The sequence below is a fragment of the Callorhinus ursinus genome, unplaced genomic scaffold (assembly GCF_003265705.2).
Source record: "Callorhinus ursinus isolate GAN/ISIS: 27379988/994484 unplaced genomic scaffold, GSC_fseal_2.0 scaffold13, whole genome shotgun sequence".
Classification (NCBI taxonomy): Eukaryota; Metazoa; Chordata; class Mammalia; order Carnivora; family Otariidae; genus Callorhinus; species Callorhinus ursinus.
The window spans coordinates 25,024,476-25,043,941 of NW_027397075.1; the positions used below are offsets into that span (position 1 = coordinate 25,024,476).

General features: G+C 37.3%; 1 protein-coding gene and 1 non-coding gene across 7 annotated transcripts in view; one reads left to right on the forward strand and one right to left on the reverse strand.

Annotated features, from left to right (window-relative positions):
* Nucleotides 1-19,466, forward strand: part of GREM2 (gremlin 2, DAN family BMP antagonist) — a 113,211-nt gene that overhangs the window by 51,732 nt on the left and 42,013 nt on the right. The gene's annotated exons all lie outside the window — the stretch shown is intronic.
* On the reverse strand, nt 15,927-16,042 carry LOC112828939 (small nucleolar RNA SNORA1). The gene has a single exon (XR_003209631.1). It is a non-coding gene; the product is annotated as a small nucleolar RNA SNORA1 (small nucleolar RNA).

Sequence of the window (19,466 nt, forward strand, 5' to 3'; positions counted from 1 at the left end):
GCAGGTATGTCAAGAGCCCTAGTGAAGACATCAAAAGAAAATCATGTAATTTAACTCCTAGAGAATAGGGAAATGACAATAAAAACTTGATGTGTCATTTGCCCTGTGGTCCTGAAAGCTGCATAAATCCCAACTGCAAGAGAATTAAAAAATAGTTTAGCCTTCCACACTCTGGCTAGATTTTCCTCTCAAGCCATATCATGGTCAAGATGGAAAGTACCTTTACTTTTACATTATATAAGCTTCAGGTGTACAACATAATGATTTTATATGTGTGTATTGTAAAATAATTGCCATAAGTTTAGTTAACATTCATCACCTCATCTAGTTACAAGTTTTTCTCTTGTGATGAGCTTTTTAAAAAAAAGATTTTACTTATTTTTTTGAGAGAGAATGAAGGAGGTGGGGAGAGGGAGAGGGAGAAGCAGGCTCCCTGGGACCCTGGGACCCTGGGACCCTGGGATCATGACCTGAGCCTAAGGCAGACGTGTAACCAAATGAGCCACCCAGGCGCCCCCTTGTGATGAAAAATTTTAAGATCTACTCTCTTAGAAAATTTCAAATATACATTATTAATTATAGTCATCATATCACACATTTCCTCCCCAGAACTTAATTATCTTATAACTAGAAATCTGTGCCTTTTGCCACCTTACCAAATTCCTCCACCCTTATACCCCTCCACCCCTTTGTATCACTTAGCATAATTCCCTCAAGGTCCATCCACGTTGTCACAAATGACAAGATTTTGATTCAGGGGTCTCTTTGGCTCAGTGGTCAGGATAGAGACACTTCAAAGCCTCTGTGATTTCCCATAGACTTCTAATATTCTTTGGCATCTCAGAATGCTGAAATCAGGTTGCCATATACAATTCCCCATACAGAGTCTCTTGCAGAAATACCACTGAATTTCTTTCTTATAAGGTATTTTCCAGGTACTTAGGCAAGAAATGCAAATGATAGAGGAAAAATGTTTAAAATGAGCTTAAGAATCTTCAATATATGGAATGCAGTCACCAACTACTCTTAACATCCATGGAACACTACATAAGAGAAGAGCTTAATAATTAGGAAAGGATGTTTTAGTTAATGTTATATCAGTTTACATATGCATCTTTCAAGAACTTTCAAATATAACATCTTATAAGATTCATCCCTACATCAGAGTAGGATGGAAGACCTTTATCATTCTGTATTTACAGCCAGTGAATATGGTGTTCAGGAAGACTGGATCTTGCATCACACAGCTTGTACACAGCAGATCCATGACAAGACCAAACTACTGATTCTTGTCCTGGGGCTCCCTATGTTCCACCAAAAACTGCCTTTCCACATTAGGAAATACATTTTTTTATTATGTTATGTTAATCACCATACATTACATCATTAGTTTTGGATGTAGCGTTCCATGACTCATTGTTTGCGTATAACACCCAGTGCTCCATGCAGAACGTGCCCTCCTTAATACCCATCACCAGGCTAACCCATCCCCCCTCCCCCTCCCCTCTAGAACCCTCAGTTTGTTTTTCCGAGTCCATAGTCTCTCATGGTTCATCTCCCTCTCCGATTTGGGAAATACATTTTTTAAAAATAAAGGCTACTATGAAGAAGATATACAAATGACAAATAAGCACATGAAAAGATGCTCCACACCATATGTCACCGAGGAAATGCAAATGAAAACAATAATGAGATACCACACAACTATCAGAATGGCCAAAATTCAGAACATTGATGATACCAAGTGCTACCAAGGATGTAGAGCAATAGGAACTCTCCTTTACTGCTGGTGGGAATGCAAAATGGCACAGCTTTGCAGTTTCTTACAAAACTTAACATACCTTATGATCCAGCAATCACACTCCTTGGTATTTATCCAAAGGAATTAAAAGTTATATTCACAGAAAAACCTGCACAAGGATGTTTACACTAACTTCATTCATAATTGCCAAAACTTGGAAGCAATCAAGATGTCCTTCAGTAGTTGAGTGGATAAATAAACTGTGGTACATCTAGACAGCATGTATTATTATGTATTATGTATTATTCAGCACTGACAAGAAATGAGCTATCAGGCCATTAAAAGGCATGGGGGAACCTTAATGCACATTATGAAGTGAAAGAAACCAAACTAAAAAGGCTACGTACTGTATGGTTCCATCTATATGACATTCCGAAAAACACAAAACCATGAAGAAAATAAAAAAGGTCAGTGGTTGCCAATGAGGGGTGGGGGTGGTGGCATAAAGAGGCAAAGCACAGAGGATTTTTAGGGCACTGAAAATACTTTGTATGATATTATAATGATAGAGACACATCATTATACATTTGTCCAAACCCATATAATTTACAACACCAAGAGTGAACCTTATGGTAAACTATGGACTTTGGGTGATTATGATATGTCGATGTAGGTTCTTCCTTGGTTAAAAAAAATGTGCCACTCTGATGAGTGATGTTGCTAATGGGAGAGGCTATGCATATGTGGGGACAGGTAGTATGTGGGGAATCTCTCTACCTTCCTCTCAATTTTTTTTTTTGTAAACCTAATACTCTAAAAAGCTGAAGTCTTTTTTAATTTTTTTAATTTTTTATTTTTTTAAAGATTTTATTTATTTATTTGACAGAGAGAGAGACAGCGAGAGCAGGAACACCAGCAGGGGGAGTGGGAGAGGGAGAAGCAGGCTTCCTGCTGAGCAGGGAGCCCGATGTGGGACTCGATCCCAGGACTCCGGGATCATGACCTGAGCCAAAGACAGACGCTTAACGACTGAGCCACCCAGGCGCCCTGAAGTCTTTTTTTTTAAATGAAGGCTACTAAAAACTGAAATCACTCCCAAAGATAACTATTAGAAATTCCTTTAGTTGAGTACTTTAAATGCAGCTGATTGCTGAAGGCAGAGAACTAAATTAGATACCACATAGTACTAATACCCTAGAATCCTAATGCTATTGCTACAAGAAAAATCTATGTTCTCTATGGAAAGTCATCCAGTTAATGGATTAGTTGGGTTAAAAGAAACTTAAAGGGGCTGCATGGTTCAATGGAAAGTGCTAACTAAACCAAAAGTTCTGGCATATATAGTCCTGGATTATTCACTAAATAGGTGTGTAAACCTAAACACATCATGTTATTTTTGTAGTCACAGTTTTCCTGAGCTACAAAATTCATAAGAAATGGTGGCATAATCTGTAGGATCCCTTCTGGCTCTAAGAAGCTATGATTCTTCCTCCTGTTTCTATTAATTCAACAAATATTGGCCTTCAATAGCCTCAACTAATCTGAACTCAGCATTCAAGGAAGGAAAAAGAAAGAAAAGAAGCAGACCTTATTTCTATGTGTTTTTTTCATTCGTATTTGTGCTTATACTTTCTACCTCATTCAATTGATCATTTAAAAAAATCATTTAATGACAATCAGACCCCAGTAACTCAAAATATGTATTCTTCACTGAACTCAGGTCTCAACAGAAATCAACCAGATTTTTTTCAGATGGTCAGGGAATTAAGATCCACGGTCATTTCATTCCCAAGAACCAGTGTTTCAACTAACTTCGAATCCTTGTGGATGAGATCCAAATGCAAAGTCTCTTCCAATGTTAAAGAAGACTCTGTGCTTGGATCAGCTCCACTGAAAGCATGGGGATGATGAGAAACCAGCCCAATTTCAGAATACAACAGAATAAATCAAATTAAGGAACATTCTGTAATATTTAGCCCATTATAGAACACTTTTAATAGGTTCTTTTGGCCACGGAAGAAATTTTTTTTTTCAAAGTCAGTGTTCCTTTTAAATTCTAAGTTTTCATTCTAATTGATCTCCATGGTCTTGCCATAGTAACTGCGATATGTCCAAATATATGAAAGACCTAATTTAAAGAATATAGTCTGGGAATGTTTGAAAAACATTTATTGCATATATCAGCACAATATTTGCTTTCAATCATTCAAAATATTCAAAACATTGCAATATGCAACGAAAACCATTTTAATTAGCATATAACAAAAGTATCATTAAAACCTTTCCAGAGTAACCCAACAGATCAGTCTACAATGTAAATATGGAAAAGGAAATGCCATTATAAAGCAAGAAAATTAAACATTAAAAACTGGTGTTGACACTATTTAATAGAGTTCTATTTCTATCTTTCATTTTTAACAGAAAGCGATCCTTTCTAGCTTTTGAGTTAATGCTATGCTTGGCCTTATTCCATTTCCTCTTACTCTCCGACCTCCCACGCCACATTTCATTGTGGCCTTTGGTTATGTTGCCCCCCATCCTGAGTCACACCCACATCCACTCAATCTTCCAGAAAGCTGGAAATTGTGCCACGTATTTATTAATTTGTAAGCTCACAGGGTCCTCGTGGTTTAAGTTTCCCCATAATCGTGTTGTCTCTTGCTTCCACAGGCTGTTTTCAGAATTCTACCCCTCTGATTATCTTCACTTCTTTCCATAAATGGAACTCTACCTTCCTTTTTATTCCTTGCTACCTCTGCATGACTCAGAGCCACACCTTTTACACAGTCTCAGAGCACATATTCATAGCTTGCTGGACCTCTTGTTCTTCCATCGTATCTCAGAGAAAAAGCTGCACCTCCTCCTTCACAAGGCTCGTCCCTGTGGTAGTCATCCCTGTCCTGCCTGTAAGTCCTGGTATCCTCCTGAACTTTCTGCTGCTCTAATGCACATTATTTCCTGTTGCATCTTTAATCTTTTACTCCCTACTGATTTCTTACCTTGTCAATCTGCTCAAATGTCCTAATGGGCTCGCTGCACACACACACACAACACACACACAAACACACACACACCCTTCTGGCTCCATCCCACAACGCATGAGATCAAGACCTGAGCCAAAACCAAGAGCCAGATGCTTAACTGACTGAGCCACCCAGGTGCCCCTGGATCTTTTTCCCAATGGTTACCAGTGACCTTTTAAATACCAGGTCCAAAGGTCTTTCTTTCAGTCATTATTTTCCTCGGTTACTTTTATCTTCTTCTAAAATTACTTTCCTCCCTTAGTTTCTGTGATTCCTCATGGACGTAGTTCTTATTTTACCTTTAAAGTTTTCTTTTAGGGGCGCCTGGGTGGCTCGGTCGTTAAGCGTCTGCCTTCGGCTCGGGTCATGGTCCCAGGGTCCTGGGATCGAGCCCCGCATCGGGCTTCCCGCTCCGCGGGAAGCCTGCTTCTCCCTCTCCCACTCCCCCTGCTTGTGTTCCCTCTCTCGCTGTGTCCCTCTCTGTCAAATAAATAAATAAAATCTTTAAAAAAAAAGTTTTCTTTTAAATGAAAGTCAGCGGCTTCTCTACTTCTCTTTATTCCCTCCTTGAACATGGCATTCATTTTGTACAACCTTTTCGCTTTTCTCTCAGGAATCTCACCCATTCTCATGACTTAATAGGACACCTCTGCCAAATCTTCGGTCTTAAATTCACTCTATATCTTTGTCTATCAATTAGATACTTCTTACTGAAAGTCTACAATTACTTCGAACTCTCAATATCTTAAACTAGATCTATACTTTTTTTGGCAAAACCAGTTTATTCTTTATATATGTGTTATTGGAAACATTATTTTCCTATCAACCGAAGGCCAAAGCTTTTGAAGATTTTTTAAAAAGATTTTATTTACTTATTTGAGACACAGAGAGAGAGCATGAGCAGGGGGAGGGGAAGAGGGAGAGGGAGAAGTAGACTCCCCACTGAGCAGGGAGCCTGACACTGGAGCGATCCCAGGACCTTGAGATCATGACCTGAGCCGAAGGCAGATGCTTAATTGACTGAGCCACCCAGGTGCCCCAAAAGCTTTTGAATCTTGTTCAAAAAAATAATACAATATAGACTAGACTATAAGAGCTTTAAGAGAACTAGATGCAAAGTTCTAAGGATTATGACTGAGAAATTAAATCTGAGCAATTGGGGAAGATTTGGAAGTTTCAGAAGAAAATCTTAGATATTTTAAAAGATTGAAGAGCCTAAATCCTATTTCTATGTTTTTTACATAAACAAAAATCCATATACTCTTCTTCCTTTTTAAACAAAAGCAAGTATTTGGGCGCCTGGGTGGCTCAGTTGGTTAAGCGACTGCCTTCGGCTCAGGTCATGATCCTGGAGTCCCGGGATCGAGTCCCACATCGGGCTCCCTGCTCAGCAGGGAGTCTGCTTCTCCCTCTGACCCTCTTCCCTCTCGTGCTCTCTCTCTCTCATTTTCTCTCTCTCAAATAAATAAATAAAATCTTTTAAAAAAATAAAAAAATAAAAATAAAAAAGCAAGTATTTATTGCTAAATCCTATTATCTTCCTTTACAATGATTTAGCATTCCCTTCTCTTTCTCTATCAGATAACATATTTGTGATTCTCACATCTGTTTACTCATTTATTCAATAACTTGTCAGGCAGCATTTACTGTGCTGGAGCCTGCCTTCTTCTTGGTGCCTTTTTAATATAATAAGTAGATAATTATAATTTTCTCCCAAAGACTTCTGTTCCCAGAGTTTTCCTTTAAGTGCCATATTAATCCTCAGAAGACACCTCTTCATGCATTCACTACTTTGTTAAAGAGCTTTTTAGTTGGGGGCCTGGGTGGCTCAGTATTAAGCGTCTGCCTTCAGCTCAGGTCATGGTCCCAGGGTCCTGGGATCGAGCCCCACATCGGGCTCCCTGCTCCGCGGGAGGCCTGCTTCTCCCTCTCCCACTCTCCCTGCTTGTGTTCCCTCTCTCACTGTGTCTCTCTCTGTCAAATAAATAAAATCTTTAAAAAAAAAAAAAGCTTTTTAGTTATCAAGACCAGTCTGACTTCCTTTGTTTCACATCTGACATTCTTAATCTGAATGCTCCACTCTGTCTGCTCAGAGGCCCCTTCCTAACCTTTTCTTTTCCTTCTGAATTTTTATTTAAATTCTAATAGTTAACACATAGTATAATATTGGTTTTGGTGCTCATCATAACAAGTACTTGCCTTAACACCTGTCATCCGTTTAGCCCATCCCCCATCCACCTCCGTCCATCAAGCCTTAGTTTGTTCTCTATTGTTTAGAGTCTTATAGTTTGCTTCTCTTTTTGCCCCTTACCATCTGTTTTGTTTCCTAAATTCCACATATGAGTGAAATCATATGGTATTTGTCTTTGTCTGATTGACTTATTTCATTTAGCATAATACATTCTAGCTCCATCCATGTCATTGCAAATGGCAAGATTTCATTCTTTTTGATGGCTGAGTAGTATTCCAGTGTGTGTGTGTGTGTGTGTGTGTGTGTGTACACATACAACATCTTCTTTATCCATTCTCCAGTTGATGGACATTTGGGCTCTTTCCATAGTTTGGTTATTGTTGATAATGCTGCTAAAAACATCGAGGTGCCTATACCCCTTTGAATCTGTATTGTTGTTTCCTTTGGGGTAAATACCTACTAGTGCAATTGCTGGATTGTGGGGGTAGTTCTGTATTTAACTTTTTGAGGTGGCTGTACCAGTTAGCATTCCCACCAACAGTGTAGGAGGATTCCCCTTTCTCCACATCCCCGCCAACATGTGTCATTTCCTGTGTTGTTAATTTTAGCCATTCTGACCAGTGTGAGGTGGTATCTCATTGAGGTTTTGATTTGGATTTCCCTGATGATGAGTGATGTGGAGCATCTTTTTATGTGACTGCTAGCCCTCTGGATGTCTTCTTTGGAAAAATGTTTATTCATGTCTTCTGCCCATTTCTTAACTGGATTATTTATTTTGGGGGTGTTGAGTTTGATAAGTACGTTATAGATTTTGGATACTAGTCCTTTATCAGATATGTCATTTGCAAATATCTTCTCCCATTCTGTAGGCTGCCTTTTAGTTTTGTTGTTGTTTCCTTCACTGCGCAGAAATGTTTTATCTTGATGAAGTCCCGATAGTTCATTTTTGCTTTTGTTTCCCTTGTCTCCAGCAATGTGCCTAACCTTTCACATCAAAATACTCCTCTCCCATCTCTCTGTTGTAACCATGCCATATACATTCCAGCATCCAAGACATTTCTTCACACTTCTTGCCAAGAATACCCTTCATCATCCCCTCCCCTTTAAATCCCTCTCTTCTTTTTAAGGTCAGGCCAATTTCCACCTCCCCCATTAGGCCATCAACAGGCACCTCAGTCTTCAGTGTCTTCTTTCTCATCTGAACTCTGGTGGCACTATTTCCTTCCTTCCATCAGCAATTTCTACACGATATCCTATATCACTATGTATTTTTTTCACATGTATGAATGCAGTCTACCTTCCTAATTATATTATAAGGCCACAAAGGACAAGTTACTTTTTTGTGTTCCTGACATCTAAAATGGAACTTAAAAACATCAAGCGAACAAAGCAAGAGATTAATACTTATAAGTTAACAACCACTTTTTCAATGAAATAAAAATTTTATTTTCTCTCTCTCTCTTTTAAGATTTTACTTATTTATTTAATTGATAGAGAAAGACACCGTGAGAGAGGGAACACAAGCAGGGGGAGTGGGAGAGGGAGAAGCAGGCATCCTGCCGAACAGAAAGCCTGATGCGGGGCTCGATCCTAGGACCCTGGGATCATGACCTGAGCCAAAGGTGGTCTCTTAACTAACTGAGCCACCCAGGCATCCCTTTATTTTCTCTCTTATTCCCAAAAGATACCATGGACAGGGTCAACACATTGCAGTATATTTTACAAATCTCTGAAAAGGAAGCATACCTTTGAAGCACAAATGTTGTGCAAGGAGTATTATTTGTAAGCTTCTCTGTAGTGCATACCTCCACTGAATTTAGTGAGTTATGTGCAAAACTCTGTGGTAGGTACTGTGGGAAGGCAAGATAAATGTGACAACCTTCCCCTTAAGGAGCTACAATCTTAGAAAGACATGTGCATATGTCCCTACCTTTTAGATCTGGCAGTGAGTGGTCTTGTGAGACATACACAGAGTGGCCATATGATGAAAGTGAAAAAGTCTTCCTAGAGAAATTGGAGACACCTGTGAAGAAATTGGGTAGAAGTTGGGAGTTGTTAATTAATTAGTTTTGTTTTAAACATTATTTGTTTGGGCTTAAATGATAACTAATTAATAAGTTACTTGGTTAATTAAATAACTACCAAAGGTTTTTTGTTTAATTTTATGCAAAACATTCATGTTCTGGATGTTTTATATTTTAGTAACATATAATATTTAGTCTAATCTTTATGAAATGAATTGGTGTGGGTAATGTTAAGTTTTGAACTTTGAGAATTGTATAACTTTTCATGGGCTGGAGGAATGAGAAGATCCAGAAAGTTCTGATAGTTTAGTTCCTTACAACATGTACACAAACCACAGATAAAACAACACTGGCAGTTGAGATAGGAAAGGGGAATAGAGTATTGCATTCAGGATATCAAAAACACATATTTCAAACTATAAAAATCATAAAATGAAGTAAAAGGGATCTTTGAAGGGGTAGAGATGAACTTGAAAGTGCTTTAAAAAATAGGAGTGGAATCACTTTTCTTATAATAATAGAAAACACAAAGGCATAATTGATATAATGAGTTCTTTGAGTCACAGTTGGAATATTTTGAATATATGAGCCACCTCAGTTCTACTCTTGTTTCCATAAGAAAGCATATAATATGCTTTTTAAATTATAATAGTCTCATATTATACATGGTATTTCTCTTAACGTATCAAATTTCAGAAATAGTGTTAGGCTTATGTATCAACCCCTTTTGAAATGTAATTACTTAGTTATTCCTATGAAAGATCAATGTCAAGGTAGGTTTAGTTTTATAGCAAGTTACCTTTGATGACATATTTTGTGTTTATATCAAATATTTTTTAAAGGTGTACTTTGTTTCTAAAATAGACATGAAATATTTGTGATAATTTCTGGACTCATTATCTGACACATTTTACAGAGCACTTTCTCTGCTTACTCTGCTGGGCTGTACAGTCATCCTAACATGAAGCAAGCTTGGCCCCAACCTTAGGTAATTCACAATCTGATGGGGGAGATAAAATTGCAGACAAATAACCAAAATATAGTGATCTAAAAAATTCAGCCTAGGGCATTTAGGGATGTTTCACAGAGGAATTAATATTTTAATGAGATCTTGAGAATATGTAAGAAGGAAAGTGGAAGGCTTCAAAAAGAAGGTGAATTTTGGGTGGGATTTCATAGAATTTGTGTAAGTGGAAGGAGTTTTTTTCCCTCAGAGATGGTGAATAATTTTGCAAGAACTTCGATTTACTAGGAAAAAAAAATCTAGATACAAATCTACTAAGCACAAAAAATTATGACATATTTGTCCCAAATCAGAAGCATAAGCAAAGTTTTATGTCAGATTTGCTCGGCTTTAATCTTATGCCACAGTTTCATAGGATTCCAGTTCTTTAAAACTGAGTGGAAAAATCCAAAGAGTTATCCAGCATTATAAGAAAAATGTATCAGCTCCTAAGAAAGTAAAATGCTGAATCAGTTTCCATAGAGTGAATAGAGATAGCTCTGAATTCCATCACATCTGTAGAGATGCGATAGAGCAGCAAATTGTCAATCTAATTCATTTCTCAGTCTTGATGCAATTGACATCAAGGACAAGATAATTCTTTCTTGTGGAAGATTGTCCTGAGCACTGCAGGATGTTTAGCATTATCCCTGGCCTCTACCCTCTAGATTCCAGTAACACTCCACTCCCCAGTAGTGACAACCAAAAATGACTCCAGACATTGACAGATATCCCTTGGGGAACAAAGTCATGTCTGGCTGAAAATCACTGATCTAATCAATGTATAATTATGTCTCCCAGAAATGGGGCTTGGAGTAATGACATGGATAAATGAGTGATGAAGATAGCAACAGCACTACTCACTTCCAAGTGTGTACCTGCCCAGTCCAGATTATTTACACCCATCCTGGGGCCAGTGACACAAGACACATTTTGGGACCTTCACGATCTTTGCCTCAATGGTTCCCTCGGATTTAGAAATAGAAACCCAATATTTAATCCAGGAAAATATCTTTATAATGCACAATTTATGAAGAGGCCAAAAAAAAAAAAGTCCTGAATTTTTGGCCCACTGAGAATTAATTTAACCAAATTCAAAAGTCGATCAATCAAGGGGAACAATTGAAACACAAGATAGCAGTAAAATGAAACCCATCATTATATCCTAGGAAACCAATAAGTCTTTGAATATGGCAAATGGAAATAAATGTAATGTTCCCAACAGAAGAGAGGTGGGAAGTGAGTTCACCAGCAGGGGCTTGAGAATTTGGCTAAAGAGACTGTCCCACAGGAAAGGAGCTTCTAGGGCTCCCAGCCAGGACCAGTGTTCCCATGGCCTTGGCCTGCTGGCAACCAAAGGGACAGCTGCAGCCCAGGAGGGGCCAGCCTTGCCCTTTGGTCGTTCAATCCACCGTGACAATCTATGAGCACCTTTGGTGCTCCTCTCCCTAGCCTTAAAGCCATACAGTCTGTAAATATCAACATTTGTTGAAAAGCTAGAGGTGCTAGCTTTTAAGAACAGTGAAAATGCAGCCTGCTATTATGTGAGCTGATCCAACTGCTTTATCCAAGGAAAAAGTTTTCAAAATGGCTTATAGCTGAGATACTACCTTTCTCTTAGTGTTCACCACAAGCATGAGCCACAGAAGCCAGGTTATTCCAAACAAGCCCCCCCTTTTTTTTCAATCAGAAAAGACAAACTAGGAAAATGTCATGAAAGCAGAAGAACAAAACAGAAGAGTTTTCATTACTGCTGGTGATGTAGGGAATACACTGATGAGTGTTATTTCCCTGCTTAGTGAGGGTCTTCTCTTATGAAACACCTTTCTTCTTTGGGTTTATATATTGCTTAATGTGTTTTCTGCTGTTAAGGGTAGAGATTCTAGTCTTACTAGATCACAACCTCCCAGATCAATTTTAAACCAGCATGTGCTCTAGGAAACAGCCCACTCAAGGGCTAATCTTGTTCCGTTTTATTTGTTTTCTTGGTTCTATTCATGTTTTTCTCTCCTCTTTACTTGGCAGGAATTGAAGGACTAACGATGTCCCTTTTACCCCCACCCCCACCCCTTTAGAAAAGGAGCTCTTCGATGCAATAAGTTAGTCTAGACAAAGAAAATTAAGGTAATTAGTAGAAAGCTTGCAAATGTGCTGTGTAGGAGGCCCTGTCATTACAGACCCTCACCCAGACTCCTGTGGTTTGGTGTGTGTACAGAGTAATAGTTCTGGGTTTCCTCTCTGTAGAGAGGAATAAAATAATTTTGGCTTTCAATTAGAGACATAACTGCAGTTTAGTCAGGGGCATGGAACAGGGTAGCTGACAGCTATGCCAAGCTAATGTCATAAGACATGAAATCCCAGCACATAGCAAGGGATCCTGAGGCATCTGAGTTACCACAGGCCTCATACACAATAAGACACCAAGACTAGCAATTAGGATGCAGACAGAACAAATATTTACATTTTGAGAAAACAAAAGAGGAGGTATCAACAACAGAATGAATCAAAAGCCACAAGATCTCTGATGTGGGCAAGCAAAGTGTCGCTGTCAGTGTGAAGCAGGAAGGCAGAACTGGTTTCCAGTATTTGCAATTCAGAAATCTAGATTACTGGAAAATTTACAATAACATTGCAGTTCAAGCTCTCCACTTCATCCGTGTTACACAGAGTTTAACATGACGAGTCAATTGCCCCTTTCCTCCTTCTACCCTCTAAAGCCTACTGTTAGCCCCAAGTCATTTCTTCACCATGTGTGTATGGATTATGTGTTCCAGGGAGTCTGAATACATTATTTCAAGAGGTCTTTCAAAGTCCTGGAAGTACTCAAGTATGTTTTAAAGCCATGTATCAATTGATAAATTTATTTTGTTAAAGAGACTGGTGTTCTAAGTGACCGGAGAATGTGGTAAGATCTAATAGAAGAAAATTAGGGCTTTGGGTGGGGGTCCAGGAAAGGAGAGAGATGTTTGGATCCTCCCTTCTCTAGAATTAGGAGACAATTTTTTTTTTCTAAGTACTTTTAGATGGTTCACTCATGCACGCTCATCTGGAGAGGGGGAAAAATTCTGGCTTGCCAGGCAAATACAGAGACTTGTCACCAACAGGAAGACCCTAAGTCAGCCTTTGTTGTAACTGGAGTGAGGCATTTAGTTTTGACTAATTCTGCATGCATCGGCTATTATAAGAAATCCAGAGGGGGTGGTAAATAAGGATGGAATGACTGGGGCCTGGCTAGTGAGGAAAAGCAGCTCAGTGCACATGGCTTGGCTTTGACATGGCAAATGATGCTAACTTTTCCCTTCCAAATGTCTCTAATTCTGAAATTCTATAAGCATGAGATGGTGTCTCAGCCCCTTTTGATCTACATCAACCCATAATGGATGTCTGCCATGTGCTTGGCATCAGTACTTGGGAAAATGACTTTGCTGCCAATTATCTGATACTGTTATTTCATTTCTAAAATGTAATATCTAAAAATTGTTCATTTGAGAGATGTTTCAAAGCATTTTTCTCCAGTGTGCCAAGTTTTTCAGATTCATTTTGGGAGAGACACACATACACATAGTATTTCACTGAATTTAATATTTTATAAATAGGTAATATTAATTGAGTATATGCTAGCTACGAAACTCTGTTCTAAAAAGTCTTTATGTGTCCTTAATACAGATGTAGATGGAAGAATAATTCAATGATTCCATACTCTTATAAACTTTCTCCCAGGTTACCAAAGCTAAGGAAGTTACTTTATGTTAGTTCTAATTTAATGGATTGACATTGTTAGGGGAATAATAAATCAAGAAAGAGCTAAGAAAAAGCATTCTCAAGAGGATAAAAAATCTCTTTTTATCAAGAGGGTCAGGACAGAGCCACAGACCTTGCCATTTGGGGACACATGAAGCCTGAACCCCCAAACATTTTATGTTAGTGTATAGGCAATAAGAATAACTAAATTTAAGGTCAGTGCAGCCAAGAAATTTTACTTTCTAGACAATCTTACTTCAACTTTTTCCTCTATTTATTGACTTTTATTAGTTTTAAGTTCTATTGTTTCAAATAAATGAAATCTATTGAGGTTTAATGTTTCTTTAGTTTTAATAAAAGAGATTTCAGTCTTTTTATTGGAGAAGGTACAGTCTGTCAATCATTTCCGGACTTAATGTCTGACACAAAGTTCTATAGAACATTATGGAAGTTATTGCATGAATCATGGGTGTTTTGCAGAACTTATATTGTTGATGCTTTTCCATTTTTATAATAGAGTAATACACCCTCACTTTTTGTAGAGGTTACTGAACTCTTTCTGTTGTTTCCTTGGACATTAGCTCCCTTCTTCCTGTCCTGCAGTACTGTTTCCTGAATTTAGCATGCTTCTTAAGCTTTCATCTCATGTCCACAGCCATGTTCACTTATTGACAGCTTCAGAGAATGGGGAGGGCACCAGACATGAATCTCCTCGTCTTTAGAACTTACCTCCCTCCACTACTCACCATTCTTTTCTCCTTACTTCCCATCTTAGAGAATGCATCTAATCTTGTCCAGTATTCTCTTTCTTTCCTCTATTTTCCCACTCCATTTTTTGTTCTCAATTTAAAATATATTCAAATAGCTTTCATTTAAAATTTAACTCTAAAAAAGAGCAAAGAAGGAAAAGAGGAAGGAAGGAGGGAGGAAGGCTATAATTTCTAAGGTCTGTTCTAGTTTCTAGAAAAAAGAATCTATATTTATTTTCTCTCCCACAGCATAACCAAAACTGCTTTAACTAAGATATCTACTTTGTTAGGAATTAACTGGTCATTTCCATCGCATTTTCTCTAATATGCTGTGGCAGTACACTTTGCTCAGCACTCAGCTGTTTGGGACTCTTGCCTTTCTTGAATTCTGAGCCCTCCTCCTTCCAAACTTCTCCATCGCCCCCTTGAAGGAATGGTACCCTCTGCTCATCCCAGATATTTTTCTCCAAGGTTCAACATTTATCTCTTTTAAACCTAACATTACTCCTGGAAGATCTTATCCTCATGCACATAACTACAGATGGCTTCCGGATCTACAACCCCAGCTGGACTTTTCGCTTCGACTTGAAACCCATCTTTTCAATTTCATGCTAGGAAAAATTCCTGTAACCCCCTCCTGGATTGAGAAAATTAAATTGCTCAAGCACAAGCATCAACTTCTTACCCTTCTTCATACCAATGTACCAATTTACTCTTCCATCTAATATTTTCTCTGGTGTCAAAGGCAAATTACCCATTGATCAATTCAAGGTCAGCACATCTACTGTGCACTTGGCTGAATGCCCCTTTCTTCTCATCTCATTACAGACCTTGCTCCAGGATTCATTATAGTCTCTTACTAGATGATTTGACTATGACTATTATGATTTAAACCTCATGCTTCCTGCTACTTTTTACCTTTCAGCTTTAAAAATACATGCACTTATAATCTAGCCAAATAAATAAATGGATAAATAATAAATTACCTCTCTGGAGCTGCCTTTCTTTTCACCACTCTAATTGAGATTTGATCTTTTGCCTTCTCTTCTTTCTGTTTTTGTTTTAAAATCAATAAATTTTCATTCGAGGAATTTCACATATGATTCCTTCTAGCACATTAGTTCTTTAAAAGTCTAAGTCATAATCTTCAAGATAGCCCTTTTAAAAAGAACTTTTACTCAATCCCCAGTTGCCATAGTAAGTCAGCCCACAGTTCTTTTGGTGGTTGGGCTTCTTTGATCTCTACTTGAATATGGATATACTTCAAAAATTCTCCATTTGTAATCTTTAAGATCCAGTTTCTTCAAGCAATTTACTTTAGCGCCCCAGAAGTCAAATTATAGGAAGTATATTGTTTGCTATTTTGGCAAATAATCTAAAATATATTATTCCTTAATCGTTTCTAATATTGAAAATCTTGTTATATCCACTCTTTACTCATGAGCCTAGCCAAAAAATGTTACAGGGCTCATTGTCACCACTGCAATACACTTACTATGATGGAAGCATAACCTGTGTCTCAGTGTAGCCACTTTTGCCTTCCCTTCTTGATCATTTTTCTTGAAAGACTAGCATGTACTGGCAGCCAGGCTAGGCAGCAGCCCCACCCACCCTTATACCATGGATGTGACTCCAAGATAGCGAATGCATGTGTGCAGCCCACACAGGGATGACCCTTGAGAACTAGCTCTATTAGTCAGAGGGAATTGTGTTTTGGGCTCCACATGACATTTCCTACAAAAGGCCACTCCTTCAAACTGGAAGAGGTAGTTGATTTGCCTAATACAGAGAGTCAGGCAAAGTGAGAGGAGATGAGGAATACATTCCAAACAAAAGAGCAAAGCAAAACATCAGAATAAAAGACATTAATGAAATTGGAATAAGCAATCTATGATAAAGTTCAAAGCAATGGTCGTAAAGATACTCATCAAACTCAGGAGAGAGTTGGATGGATGCATAGATGAATACAATGAGACAGAAAATATAAGAAAGATCCAAACAGAAGTTACAGAGCTGAAGAATACATCAACTGAACTGAAAAATACAGTAAAGGGTTCAACAGCAGACTGGATAAAGCTGAAAATCAGATTAGTGACCTGGAAAACAAAGTAATAGAACTCACCCAACAGAACTCAGAGCAACGAAAGGAAAAAAAAAATTAAAGAATGAAGATAAGTTAAAGGATTCTCTGGGACAACATCAAGTGGAATAGCATTTGCATTAGAGTCCCAGAAAGAGAACAGAAAGAGAAAAAGCTAGAAAACTTATTTGAAGAAATAATGACTGAAAAATTCCCTAATCTTGGGGAGGAAACAGACATAGCGATCCAGGAAGCACAGAGGGTCCAAAATAAAATGAACCCAAAGAGAGCCACATTGAGACACATTGTAATTAAAAAGGTAAAAGGTAAAGATAAAGAGAGAATCTTAAAAGCAGTAAGATAAAAACAACAAAATCATACAAGAAAAACCCCACCAGGCTATCAGCAGATTTCTCAGCAGAAATCTTTCTTTGCAAGCCAAAAAAGAGTGACACAATATATGTAAAGTGCTGAAAGAAAAAAAATTCCAACCAAGAATTTTCTACCCACTAAGATTATATTTCATAATTGAAGGTGAGATTAAGAGGTTTTTAGATAAGCAAAAGCTAAAGCAGTTCATGAACACTAAATCTCCGTATAAGAAATATTAAAGGGACCTCTCTAAACTGAAAAGAAATGACACTAATTAATAACAGAAAACATACAGAAGTAAAAATCTCACTGGAAAAGGTAAATAGATAATAAAGGTAGTGGATCAATCACTTTTTTTTAGATGTACATGTATTGATTCTCCCTATTCTTTTTTTTTATTATGTTATGTTAATCACCATACATCACATCATTTGTTTTTGATGTAGTGTTCCATGATTCATTGTTTGTGTATAACACCCAGTGCTCCATTCAGTATGTGCCCTCTTTAATACCCATCACTGGACTAACCCATCCCCCCACCCATCTCCCCTCTAGAAGCCTCAGTTTGTTTCTCAGAGTCCATAGTCTCTCATGGTTCATCTCCCCCTCTGATAAACACTGGGGAGGGTATGTGCTATGGTGAGCACTGTGAATTGTGTAAGACTGTTGAATCACAGACCTGTATCTCTGAAACAAATAATACATTATATGTTAAAAAAAAAGAAGATAGCAGGAAGGGAAAAGTGGATCAATCACTTTTAAAGCAACTAGTTTAATCTTCATAGTAAAATAGTAAGAATAGTAAAATTAAAACTACAATAATAAATTGAAAGATGAATAAAATAAGAAAATGTGAAGTGTGACATCGAAAATGCAAAACATGCATTCATTTATCTGGACACTTGCTTCCACATCTTGGCTATTATAAATAATGCTGCAATAAATATAAGGGTGCATATATCTTTTTGAATTAGTGTTTTTATTTTCTTTGGGTAAATACCCACTAGTAGAATTACTGGATCAGATGGTAATTCTATTTTTAATTTTTTGAGAAAACTCCATATTTTTTTTCCACAGTGGTTGCACAAATTTGCATTCCCACCAACAGTGCAGGAGGGTTCCTGGTGAAATTTAAGAAACAAAGAAAAAAGAGACAAACAACAACACAAAAACCCAGACTGAGGTTTGGGTTTTTAATATAGAGAACAAACATAGTTGCCAGAGCAGAGGTAGGTAGGGGGATGGGTGAAATAGATAAAGGGGGGGTAAGAGTACATTTACCTTAATGAGTACTGACAAGTGTACAGTATTGTTGAATCATTATATTGTACACTTGAAACTTATGAAACATTGTACATTAATTACACTTGAATTAAAAATTATAAAAAATTTTAAAAGGAAAAATTCTGAGGGGGTGGAAAAAAATGTAAATTTTGGAATATGTTCAAATTTAAGTAACTATCAACTTAGTCATATATGTAGGAAGTTATATGCAGACCTCATGGTAGTCACAAAGCAAAAACTTACACTAAATACACAAAAGAAAATGAGAAAGGAATCTAAACCTATCACTAAAGAAAGCCAGCAAACCACAAGGAAAGAGAAAAAGAGAAGAAAGGAACAGAGAGGAACTATGAAAACAGCCATAAAGGAATTAACAAAATGGCAGGAAGCACATACATATCAATAGTTACTTAAGGAAGGAAATAATGAAAATAAGAGTGGAAATGAAATAGAGATTAAAAAATAGAAAAGAACAATGAAACCAAGAGGTAATTCTTTGTAAAAATAAACAAAATGAGCCCGGTGATGGGTATTAAGGAGGGCATGTATAGCATGGAGCACTGGATGTTATACACAAACAATGAATCATGGAACATTACATCAAAAACTAATGATGTACTGTATAGTGACTAACATTACATAATAAAATAATAATAATAATAATAAAAAGAAAAACCTTAACTAGACTAACCAAGAAAAAAGAGGGCTCTAATGAAAAAAAATCTTGGAAATAGAAATTACAACTGACACCACAGAAATACAAAGACCATAAGAGACTGCTATGAACAATTATACACCCAACAAGTTGGACAAACTAGAAGAAATAGATAAATTCCTAGAAACATAAAACATTCCTAGATTGAATCATGAATACATAGACAATCTAAATAGACCAATTGCTAGTAAGGATATTAAATCAGTAATCTGAAACCTCTCAACAAACAAAAAGTCAGGGGCAGATGGCTTCACTGGTGAATTCCACAAAACATACAAAGATTTAATACCTATCCTCAAACTCTTCCCAAAAATTTAAGATGATGGGATACTTCCAAACTCATTTTATGAGACCAGCATTACCCTGATACCAAAACAGGACACAGAAAAGAAAATTTCAGCCAATATCACTGATAAACATTGATGCAAAATCCTCAGTAAAATATTAGCAAGCTGAATTCTACAATACATTAAAAGGATGTCTCTCAAAAAAAATAAAATAAAATAAAAATAAAAGGATCATATACCATGACCAAGTGGGATT